An 11,148-nucleotide genomic window follows, 5' to 3' on the forward strand; every position below is an offset into this window, starting at 1 on the left:
TATTTTGGCATCCTTCTTCAATTCCGAAGAAGAATCAGACTGAACTCAAAACTTTAACTCTGTTTCTCTCTCCATAGATGCCATGAGATCTGCTGAGTTTCTCCAGCACTTCCTGTTTTCATTCCAGGTATATGTATATTGAGAAAAGCAGTGGTTCTAATGCTAACTGTTTCCCTTTCTATCTTCCTCCAGTCTGAAAAATAGCTTTGCAGCCCAAACACTGCTTCCTGTCACTAAGTTTATTTCCATCATGCCACAATCTCTTTTATTCCTTGGGCTTTTGTGGAATCTTATTGAAGGGTCTTCAGAGAATAGACAGGGGACATGGGACAGGATCCCGGCAACAATCAGTCACATCGCCGAGGGAAAATCACAAACTGAAACAAATAACAAAACAAATTGGCAATGTTTCTGGACCAATATCAAAAAGAATATTTTTCTCCGCGGGAATGCACTCGAGTTATGCAACTTTGCATTTCAATGTGATTTAAACATCGCATTGTCTCTCTGATAAACAAAAACTTTGCCAAACATTTTGTTTTGATCGTGGTGCAGTATCCGTTAATGTGCCCTAAATATCTACATGGCTTCTTTCATTAACCTTTCGATTGCCAGATCTTTCAGGCTAGTTTCAAACTCCTGCAGAGTTAAATAATGACAAATAATCACACTAATTTCTCAGTGACTAAATGACCGAAATATTAACCTCATAAACTAGAATATTTTCACTAGTCTCTATTTTAATCAGAGCTAAGTTACAGTAACCCTTATAGTCCTGTTGCTGTTTGCTTTTTTGGTGTGTACCCATTCTGCTGTCTGACCTGACTGATCCCAAACCATGTGATAACACTCCCTGACCCCTGACCCTTAACCCATTTTTTCTTTCTGGAGTTATCTGCCCAAACACAGGTCTGACCAACACAGCATGGTCTCCACCACAAGTAGGATAAAGAAGGCAGGTCCTAGATTCTCTCTCTTCCTCATCCCACCAGCCAGATCAGGGAATTGAACACCAATTGTTGGCACCAATTTGCTCCATGTTGTGGAAGGTAATGGTACTGAAAGGGTTAAGGCTGAAGACTGTACTAAGCTCCACCTAATCTGATGATGACATAAAGACTTGGGTGGGAAGAGGCAGAACTGTTCTGGATCTCAAGGTCTACCACCTAGGTCTCCTCCTTGTCAAAGGAGGAATGTCTCTAATGTAACTTGTTATTGCTATCATGCAATAAACCACATCTTCTATAAGACCAGGGCCTTTTCTCATTAGGAGAAAGTGGGGACTGCAGATGCTGGAGCTTATAATTGAAATGGTGACTCTCCTGCTCCTCGGATGCTGTCTGACTGGCTGCGCTTTTCCAGCACCACATTTATTGATGCCTTTTCTTATTAGACCACCCAATGGGCACCCCCTCACCACGCACCACCAGGAGGCTTTGTAAATTTCAAACTAAAAGGAGGACGTTACTGACAAGAAGTCTTCCCCATGGTGCGCAGGTGTCCAGCAAGTTCATACAAAGTGGTGCTAACAGTGATTGGTTGCTAACCACACCGTTACAATATTCTATACCAACCATCCAGCCAACTGACCCCTAAGGATCATAGTTAAAAGCAACAGGAGTGGTCCATTCAGCATCTCGAGCCCAGGAGTCTGGGTTGCTGTGACAACACACACATTTACAGGCATGTTGTAGTCTGGAGCTATGGATAGTCAGGGTGGGGGCTCCATCAATATTCCCATCACACGGCTGGCCAGGAATCTCTCATACTCTCACTACCTGCCATTGGGCGAGTAGGGAGGACTTGCTCAACCCATTTGTGAACACACCTTGCTTGGCCACCAAATGCTGGAATGGGGCTGGAGCTCAGTACCTCTGGCTCAGACCAGGGACATTTTCCAGTGCACCATAAGAACTCTTCCTAAACCCAACTTTACAGTATAGTATCTAGCACTAATTGTGCAGTCACAGGCTTGCCAGCAACACCTCCATCTCACACTCAAATGAATGAAAGCTCCTACAGTACTGCATGAGGAATACCAGCCTAGATTCAAGATTCTTGGCTGGGTCTGAACCCACCAAATCAGAGTGCTCTGACTGACTTATGCGCACTCAGGGATTGAAGTTGGATTGCCAGATAGCAGGACTGGGAGGGGAATAGATAGACATCCTGAGGGAGTGGAGGCTCACCAACTGCAGTTAACACAGGAAGCGCCTACAAACATCAATGTAATAATATCCACCTTCCATAGTGAAGGCAGTAGTCAGACCATTGATGTTGAAGCATGCTCAATGGGCTCAATGGCCTGCTCCTGCTCTAACTACTTATTTTCATCCTGTCAGCTTCTCTGGCTGGGTTACGCTGAACTCTGAATGAAAGTGATGGTCTTAGTATGTAAATATTCACTCTCCTAACTGACACATCCAGACTAGGTTCATATTGCCTGGGTGATGAGAGTTTTAATTGGTATTAGTCAGGGTTTCATTGTGACTAAGTGACAAATGATGCATTATGTTTATTCACTCTTACAGATCAGTTCTCCTGAAGATGTCCCATCTTTAATTGGTTCAGTACATAAACCCTATTGCTTGTCTGGTATTGGTAAGTGTTAATGTGTATGGTGTGGTTGATGTGTCCTCAGATCCATATCGGTGATCTCTCTCTAGGGTTTTGATTTGCTGTTGCCTCTGAAAGCCCTGTAGAAGAGAGGCTAAGGATTGATCTGATGGAGATCTCTACATCAGGGTTCAAGATGTGAAGATGTTCCCTTTGTGTCAGGACACCAGAACTGGGGTAGCTATTAATAAACCAAATGAGGAATCAAAGTGAAACTGCTTTATCCAAAATGGTTAGAATGTGAAACTCGCGACCACACACTGTAGATGCATTAGATTGAATGTACAGAAATAGACCATTCAGCCCATCAATGCCATGCTGGTGTTTCTGCTCTGCATGAGCCTCTTTCTCCTCTAATTCATTGCACTCTATCAGCATATCCTTCTGTTCCTTCTTCCCTTATAGTTTATCCAATTTTCCCCATGAAATACCTCACGCACTCCCTGTGGGAGCAAGCTCCATAATCCCACCACTCACTGGATCAAGAGATTCTTCCTAAATTTCGCTATTGATTATCTTTCTGAATAAGTGCGTCCCACAATTGGAAACACCCTCCCTGTGTGCCCACTCTATCCAAATCTTCAATCATTTGAAAGTTATCAAAGAGAAAAGATGGTGCAGGAGGGAAGGTTTCAGGTACTTGGATAATTGGGGCTCATTCTAGGAAAGGTGGGACCTGTACAAACAGGACGGTCTTCATTAGAACCAGAGGGGTACTAATATCCTGGGTGGGAAATTTGCTGGTGCTATTCGGGTGGGTTTAAACTAGCTCAACAGGGGGATGGGAACTGGAGGTGTCGTTGCATTGGACAGGAGGATGAGAGTAGGGAGGACAGGGACAGGATTTCAGGGTCACAGGAATGAACTGGCAGACAGCAAGCTGGTTTGAATTGTGTCTACTTCAACGCCAGAAGTATCCGAAATAAGGTGGGTGAGCTTGCAGCATGGATAGGTACCTGGGACTTCAATGTTGTGGCCATTTCAGAGACATGAATAGAGCAGGGTGAGGAATGGATGTTGTAGGTTCCAGGGTTTAGATCTTTCATTAAGAACAGGCAAGGCAGGAAAAGAGGGGGAGGTGTGGCTTTGTTAGTCAAGGATAATATACCAGTGGCTGAAAGAACTTTTAACAAGGACTCGTCTACTGAGGTACTATGGGCTGAGGTTAGAAAGAGGAGAGGAGAGGTCACACTGTTTGGAGTATTTTTATCGGCCTCCGCAGAGTTCCAGGGAGGAGGAAGAGAGGATTAGCAAAACGATTCTGGGTAGGAGTAAAAGGAACAGGGTGGTCATTATGGGGGACGTTAACTTCCCCAACATTGACTGGAAATGCTATAACTCTAGTACGTCGGATGGATCAGTTTTTGTCCAATGTGTGCAGGAGGGTTTCCTGACACAGTCTGTCGAAGGGCCGACAAGAGGGGAGGCCACACTGGATCTGGTGCTTGGTAATGAACCAGGCCAGGTGTTTGATTTAGTAGTAGGTGAACACTTTGGAGACTGTGACCATAATTCAGTTACGTTTAGTTTAGTGATGGAAAAGGATAGGTACATGGCACAGGTCAAGAGTTATCGATGGGGCAAGGGCAATTATAACGCGATTAGGCAAGAATTAGGATGCATAGAATGGGGTAGGAAAATACAGGGGATGGGGACAATGGAAATGTGGAGCTGGTTTAAGGAACAGATATTGCATGTTTTGGATGTAGGTTTGCTCGCTGAGCTGAAAGGTTCATTTCCAGACATTTCATTACCTTACTAGGTAACATCTTCAGTGGACTTTAGGCAAAGCAATGATGAAACTTCCTGCTTTCTATTTATATGTTTGGGTTTTTTTGGGTTGGTGATGTCATGTCCTTTGGTGACGTTATTTCCTGTGGTGTAGTCACTTCCTGTTCTTTTTCTCAGGGGGTGGTAGATGGGGTCTAACTCGATGTGTTTGTTGAGTTAGACCCCATTTACCACCCCCTGAGAAAAAGAACAGGAAGTGACTTCACCACATGAAATAACATCACTAACCCAAACATATAAATAGAAAGCAGGAAGTTTCAGCATTGCTTTGCATAAAGTCCACTGAAGATGTTACCTATTAAAGTAATGAAACATCTGGAAATGAACCTTTCAGCTCAGTGAGCAAACCTACATCCAAATCCTCAACCTGAGCTAAAATCTTCTCAAAACCCGCTAAGATATTGCATGTCTTTGATAGCTATGTCCTTGCTGAAAAATGTGTTGCTGGAAAAGTGCAGCAGGTCAGGCAGCATCCAAGGAGCAGGAGAATTGACGTTTTGGGCATAAGCCTTTCTTCAGGAATGAGGAGGGTGTGTCAGCAGGCTAAGATAAAAGGTAGGGAGGAGGGACTTGGGAGGGGCGTTGGGAATGCGATAGGTGGAAGGAAGTTAAAGTGAGGGTGATAGGCTGGAGAGGGGATGGGGGCAGAGAGGTGGGGAAGAAGATTGCAGGTCAAGAAGGCGGTGCTGAGTCTGAGGGTTGGGACTGAGACAAGGTGGGGGGAGGGGAAATGAGAAAGCTGGAGAAATCTGCATTCATCCCTTGTGGTTGGAGGGTTCCTAGGCGGAAGATGAGGCGCTCTTCCTCCAGGCGTTGTGTTGCCATGGTCTGGCGATGGAGGAGGCCAAGGACCTGCATGTCCTTGGCGGAGTGGGAGGGGGAGTTAAAGTGTTCAGCCACGGGGCGGTTGGGGTTGGTTGGTCTGGGTGTCCCAGAGGTGTTCTCTGAAATGTTCCGCAAGTAGGCGGCCTGTCTCCCCAATGTACAGGAGGCCACATCGGCTGCAGCGGATGCAATAGATGGTGTGTGTGGAGGTGCAGGTGAATTTGTGACGGATATGGAAGGATCCCTTGGGGCCTTGGAGGGAAGTAAGGGGGGAGGTGTGGGCACAAGTTTTGCATTTCTTGCAGTTGCAGGGGAAGGTGCCGGGAGTGGAGGTTGGGTTGGTGGGGGGTGTGGACCTGACGAGGGAGTCACGGAGGGAGTGGTCTTTCCGGAACACTGATGGGGAGGGGAGGGAAATATATCCCTGGTGGTAGGGTCCGTTTGGAGGTGGTGGAAATGATGAAGGATGATACGATGTATCTGGAGGTTGGTGGGGTGGTAGGTGAGGACCAGTGAGGTTCTGTCCTGGTGGCGATTGGAGGGGTGGGGTTCAAGGGCGGAGGTGCGGGAAGTGGAGGAGATGTGGTGGAGAGCATCGTCAATCACGTCTGGGGGGAAATTGCGGTCTTTGAAGAAGGAGACCATCTTGGTTGTTCGGTATTGGAATTGGTCCTCCTGGGAGCAGATGCGGCGGAGGCAAAGGAATTGGGAATATGGAATGGCGTTTTTACAGGGGGCAGGGTGGGAGGAGGTGTAATCTAGGTCGCTGTGGGAGTCGGTCGGTTTATAGTAAATGTCCGTGTTGATTCGGTCACCCGAGATAGAAATGGAAAGGTCTAGGAAGGGGAGGGAGGAGTCTGAGACGGTCCAGGTAAATTTGAGGTCGGGGTGGAAGGTGTTGGTAAAGTGGATGAACTGTTCAACCTCCTTGTGGGAGCACAAGGTAGCGCCGATACAGTCATCGATGTAGCGGAGGAACAGGTGGGGCGTGGTGCCAGTGTAGCTGCGGAAGATGGACTGTTCCACATATCCTACGAAGAGGCAGGCATAGCTGGGGCCCATGCAGGTGCCCATGGCTACTCCTTTGGTTTGGAGGGAAGTGGGAGGATTGGAAAGAGATGTTCAGAGTGAGGACCAGTTCAGTCAGTCGAAGGAGGGTGTCAGTGGAAGGGTACTGGTTGGGTCAGCGGGAAAGGAAGAAGCGGAGGGCTTTGAGTCCTTCGTAATGGGGGATGGAGGTGTATAGGGACTGGATATCCATCGTGAAGATAAGGGGGGCCGGGGAAGCAAAAATCATGGAGGAGGTGGAGGGCGTGGGTGGTGTCCCGAACGTAGGTGGGGAGTTCTTGGACTAAGGGGGACAGGACCGTGTCGAGGTATGCAGAGATGAGTTCGGTGGGGCAGGAGCAGGCTGAGACAATGGGTCGGCCGGGGCAGTCAGGTTTGTGGATTTTGGGCAGGAGATAGAAATGGGCGGTGTGGGGTTGTGGGACTATGAGGCTGGAGGCGGTGGATGGGAGATCCCCTGAGGTGATGAGGTTATGGATGGTCTGGGAGGTGATGGTTTGGTGGTGGGAGGTGGGGTCATGGTCAAGGGGGCAGTAGGAGGAGGTGTCTGTGAGCTGGCGTTGAGCCTCAGCAGTGTAAAGGTCGGTGCGCCAAACTACCACCGTGCCTCCCTTGTCTGCCGGTTTGATAGTGAGGTTGGGGTTGGAGCGGAGGGCTGCAAGTTATGAGGGTGAGAGGTTGGAGTGGGTGAGAGGGGTGGAGAGGTTGAGGCGGTTAATGTCACAGTGGGAGTTGGCTATGAAGAGATCGAGGGCAGGTAAGAGGCCAGCACGGGGTGTCCAGGTGGATGGGGTGTGTTGGAGGCAGGAGAAGGGGTCTTCAGAGGGTGGGCGAGAATCCTGGTTGAAGAAGTAAGCGCGGAGGCGAAGGCGGTGGAAGAATTGTTCGATGTCTCGCCACGTGTTGAACTAGTTAATCCGAGAGCGTAGGGGGATGAAGGGGAGGCCTCTGCTTCCCATAGCTATGTCCCTGTCAGGCAGGGAGGAAGTGATAAGGTAAGGGAACCGTGGTTTACTACAAAAATTGCATCTCTTGTTAAGTAGAAGAAGGAGGCTTATGTGTTGATGAGGCAAGATGGTACAGATTAGGCGATGGAGAGTTACAGATCAGCTCGGAAGGATTTAAAGAGAGAGTTAAGAAGAGCAAAGAGAGGACATGAGCAGTCTTTAGCAAATAGAATAAAGGAGAGCCCTAAAGCTTTCTTTAGGTATGTGAGGAATAAAAGGATTACTAGGGTAGGAATAGGGCCAGTCAAAGACAGAAGTGGGAAGTTGAGTGTGGACCCTGTGGAGATCGGAAGGTGCTAAACGTACATTTCTGATCAGTTTTCTCTCAGGAAATGGAGAATATTGCAGAGGAGAAAAATAAGATACCAGATATTAGACTAGAAAGGATCGAGCTTAGTTCCGAACAGGTGTTATCAATTCTAGAAGGAATGAAAGTAGACAAGTACTTTCAGGCCAGATGGGATTTATCCGAGGATTCTCTGGGAAGCTAGGGAGGAGATAGCAAAGCCTTTCTTTTTTATCTTTGAGTCGTCATTGTCTCCAGGTTTAATACCAGAGGACTGGAGGATTGCAAATGTTGTGCCCTTGTTCAAGAAGGGCAGTAGAGATGACCCAGGTAATTATAGACCAGTGAGGTTTTGGAAAGGTTTATAAGAGATAAGATTTATAATCATCTAACAAGCAACAATTTGATTTCAGATAGTCAACGGGGTTTCATCAAGGGCAGGTTGTGTCTCACAAACCTCATTGAGTTTTTGAGAAGGTGACCAAGCATGTAGATGAGGGTAGGGCAGTTGATGTGGTATACATGGACTTCAGTAAAGCCTTTGATAAGGTTCCACATGGTAGGCTGTGGGAGAAAATGCAAAGGCATGGAATTGAGGGTGATGTAGCAGTTTGGATTAGAAACTGGCTTTCTGAAAGAAGGCAGTGAGTGGTGGTTGATGGAGAATATTCAGTCTGGAGCCGGTTACTAGTGGTGTGCCACAAGGATCTGCTTTGGGACCACTACTGTTTGTTCTGGCTCAGTCCTGGCACGTTCCCCAGTCCTTCCACAGCATTTTTTAAAAACCAAAACTGAGCACAGTTCTCCCAGTGTTTCAAAACAAGTTTCATGCGATTTCTCAACACTGTCCCTCGCCAAATAAATCCTGGTGCTTGGTTGGATTTTGTTCCGGCCACATTGGTTGTGTCTACATTTAGTGATTTAGACGTTTCTACTTTCTTCCAGATTCCTGTTTCTCTGCCTCATTGAGACACTTAATTTCCAAGTGTGTGACCCCTCTTACTTCATTTGATAGCGTAGTACTCCATAGTACTCCAAGTTGAGGTGAATAGCTCTTACTATACAGGGAGGGTATGGTATTGTTTTTGCACTAGCAAACCAGAGACCCAAGTAATGCTCGAGGAACATGGGTTCAAATCCCAATTAAAAGGCCCAACAATTCCTGTAAAAACAAACAAACCCATCTGGTAAGGAAGTCTGATCTGTGTGTTACTCATGTGACAGCAATGTGTAGCTGACTCTCACTGGTCTCTCAGCTGTGTCAGACTGTCAAAAAGTCTCAAAGGAATGAAACCAGAGGACCCCTAGGATTCACCGAAGCAGTGGAAACAACGGCAGAGACAACCCCGTAAGGTCCTCCTCACTAATATTTGGGGTTGAGCGCCAATATTGGGACAGCTGTCTCACAGATTAGTCAAGTAACAACCTGACAGAGTCACCTCCCTCTCTAATAAAACAGGGGGTGTACCTACACCAAATAGACCACAATGGCTCAATGAGTCAGCTCAAGACAATCAGGGATGGACAATAAATGCCTGCCCAGTTAGTGGCACCCACACTCTAAATGGTGGGAAAAATGTATTTAAAAGGGGCCTTGATATCCACGAGAGAGGGAGAAATGAATAGCAATGTACATTGATAGGGCAGCACAGGGGTTAGCACCGCTGCCTCACAGCACCAGAGACCTGGGTTCGATTCCACCCTCCTGCAACTCTTTGTGCAAACTCCGCACATTCTCCCCATGTCTGCGTGGGTTTCCACCGGGTGCTCCGGTTTCGTCCCACAATCCCTTCAGTGGATTGGCGATGCTAAACTGTCCATGGCATCCAGGGATGTGCAGGTTAGGTGGGTTAGTCAGGGGAAATGCAGGGCGACAGAGATATGGGGTGGGGATAATCTTCAGAGGGTCAGTATGGACTAAATGGGCGGAATGGCCTGCTTCCACACTGTAGAAGTTCTATGAAATGTAACTGTACCAGCCTCTACTACTCCCTCTGGCAGCTTGTTCTATACACACACCAGCCTCTGCATAAAACATTTGCCCCACAGGCCCCTTTTAAATCTTTCTCCTTTCACCTTAAACTTATGCCCTCTAGTTGTAGACTCACCCCAGGGAAAAGACTTTGGTTGAATATGCTTTGGTGTTGGGATAAGAGGTAACACAGTTTCAGACGAACTGCGTCATGAATAATTCCAGCAACCAGACTGTGTAAATGAGATGGCCACAAAATGTGGGAGGACCAATGTAAACCAGAACACCAATGTTTTGAGAAATGTGGAATATTTTGATATGCAGCATCTCCTTAACATTCCAGACAGACGAACATCCATCTCCTTACACTCATGATCATCGCCTGATGTGTTCCGGGTTTTCGTTTTGTTTCCTGTAACGAATGAAGTCAGACGATATGCGTTGGGCTCTCATTGTACAGTTTGAAGTCAACCATTCAGAGCACTTAAAGGCAATATCTTGGAAAGATTTTAAACCATTTTCTGCTCCCAAAGTTCCTCCCTCCCTCTCCCAAAGGGGCTGACCCTCACTGGGTATGGAGTCTCCCTCCCTCTCCCAAAGGGGCTGACCCTCACTGGGTATGGAGTCTCCCTCCCTCTCCCAAAGGGGCTGACCCTCACTGGGTATGGAGTCTCCCTCCCTCTCCCAAAGGGGCTGACCCTCACTGGGTATGGAGTCTCCATCCCTCTCCCAAAGAGGCTGACCGTCACCGGGGTACGGGGTCCCCCTCCTTCTCCTAAAGGTGCAGACTCTGCTATCTGTAAATTCTGGACATTTTTCCCCACACCCACTCTCTCCAGCACCACATTCAATTTAAACCATTTAATGGCTTCTATGGCTTTATTCCTAGCACCTGTTCACAGCAGCGACCTTAGAAGTTAATCTCGAACCCTCAGATTCCAGGCCAATGCCAGAGAGTTGGCAACTTCCATTTCTAATGTCCTGTGGACAAGACCAGCCCTTACATTTCTACATGTTGAGGTGTCTAAGTCAGCTCCCATCCCACCGGCCCCCGTACACACTACCCAAAACACAGCAGCTCCTAGGAATGCAGCTCAACTACTGCTCCTGTTCACGTGCTGCAGGCTGGAGCTCTAGCATGATTTAAGGAAAACCACCGTGACTTCTCTCTCACAAAGCTTCAAACAGTACCTCCTATTTCACCATTAAAGCAGTCTCTGCCAAGGAAATGTGAAGCAGGAATCAGATGGTGACTGAGAATTGAGCAAAGAAGGAGTGGAAGAGTCATTTTGAAAATTGAATTTACTTTCATTTGTCGGGTTAGGCATGCTGTTGGTGAAAACAGTATAACATGTCCAAGCCAGCGTGTCAGGCAGATCAGGAAGCTCAAAGTGGCCAAGGTTTGATTCAAAGCAGTGTTATGTCAAATAGCACCAAGGCCTGCCTGGAGAAGTTTTCCAAATAACCTGCCCAGAGATGTTATTACACACCTCTGGAGCAGATGGAATGAGAAACTGGGCCTCCTGTTTCAGAGGTCACTAACCACAGCACAAGCACCTCAGTCAATATCCTGGATGGGACAT

Source organism: Chiloscyllium punctatum, chromosome 12 (assembly GCF_047496795.1).
Source record: "Chiloscyllium punctatum isolate Juve2018m chromosome 12, sChiPun1.3, whole genome shotgun sequence".
Classification (NCBI taxonomy): domain Eukaryota; kingdom Metazoa; phylum Chordata; class Chondrichthyes; order Orectolobiformes; family Hemiscylliidae; genus Chiloscyllium; species Chiloscyllium punctatum.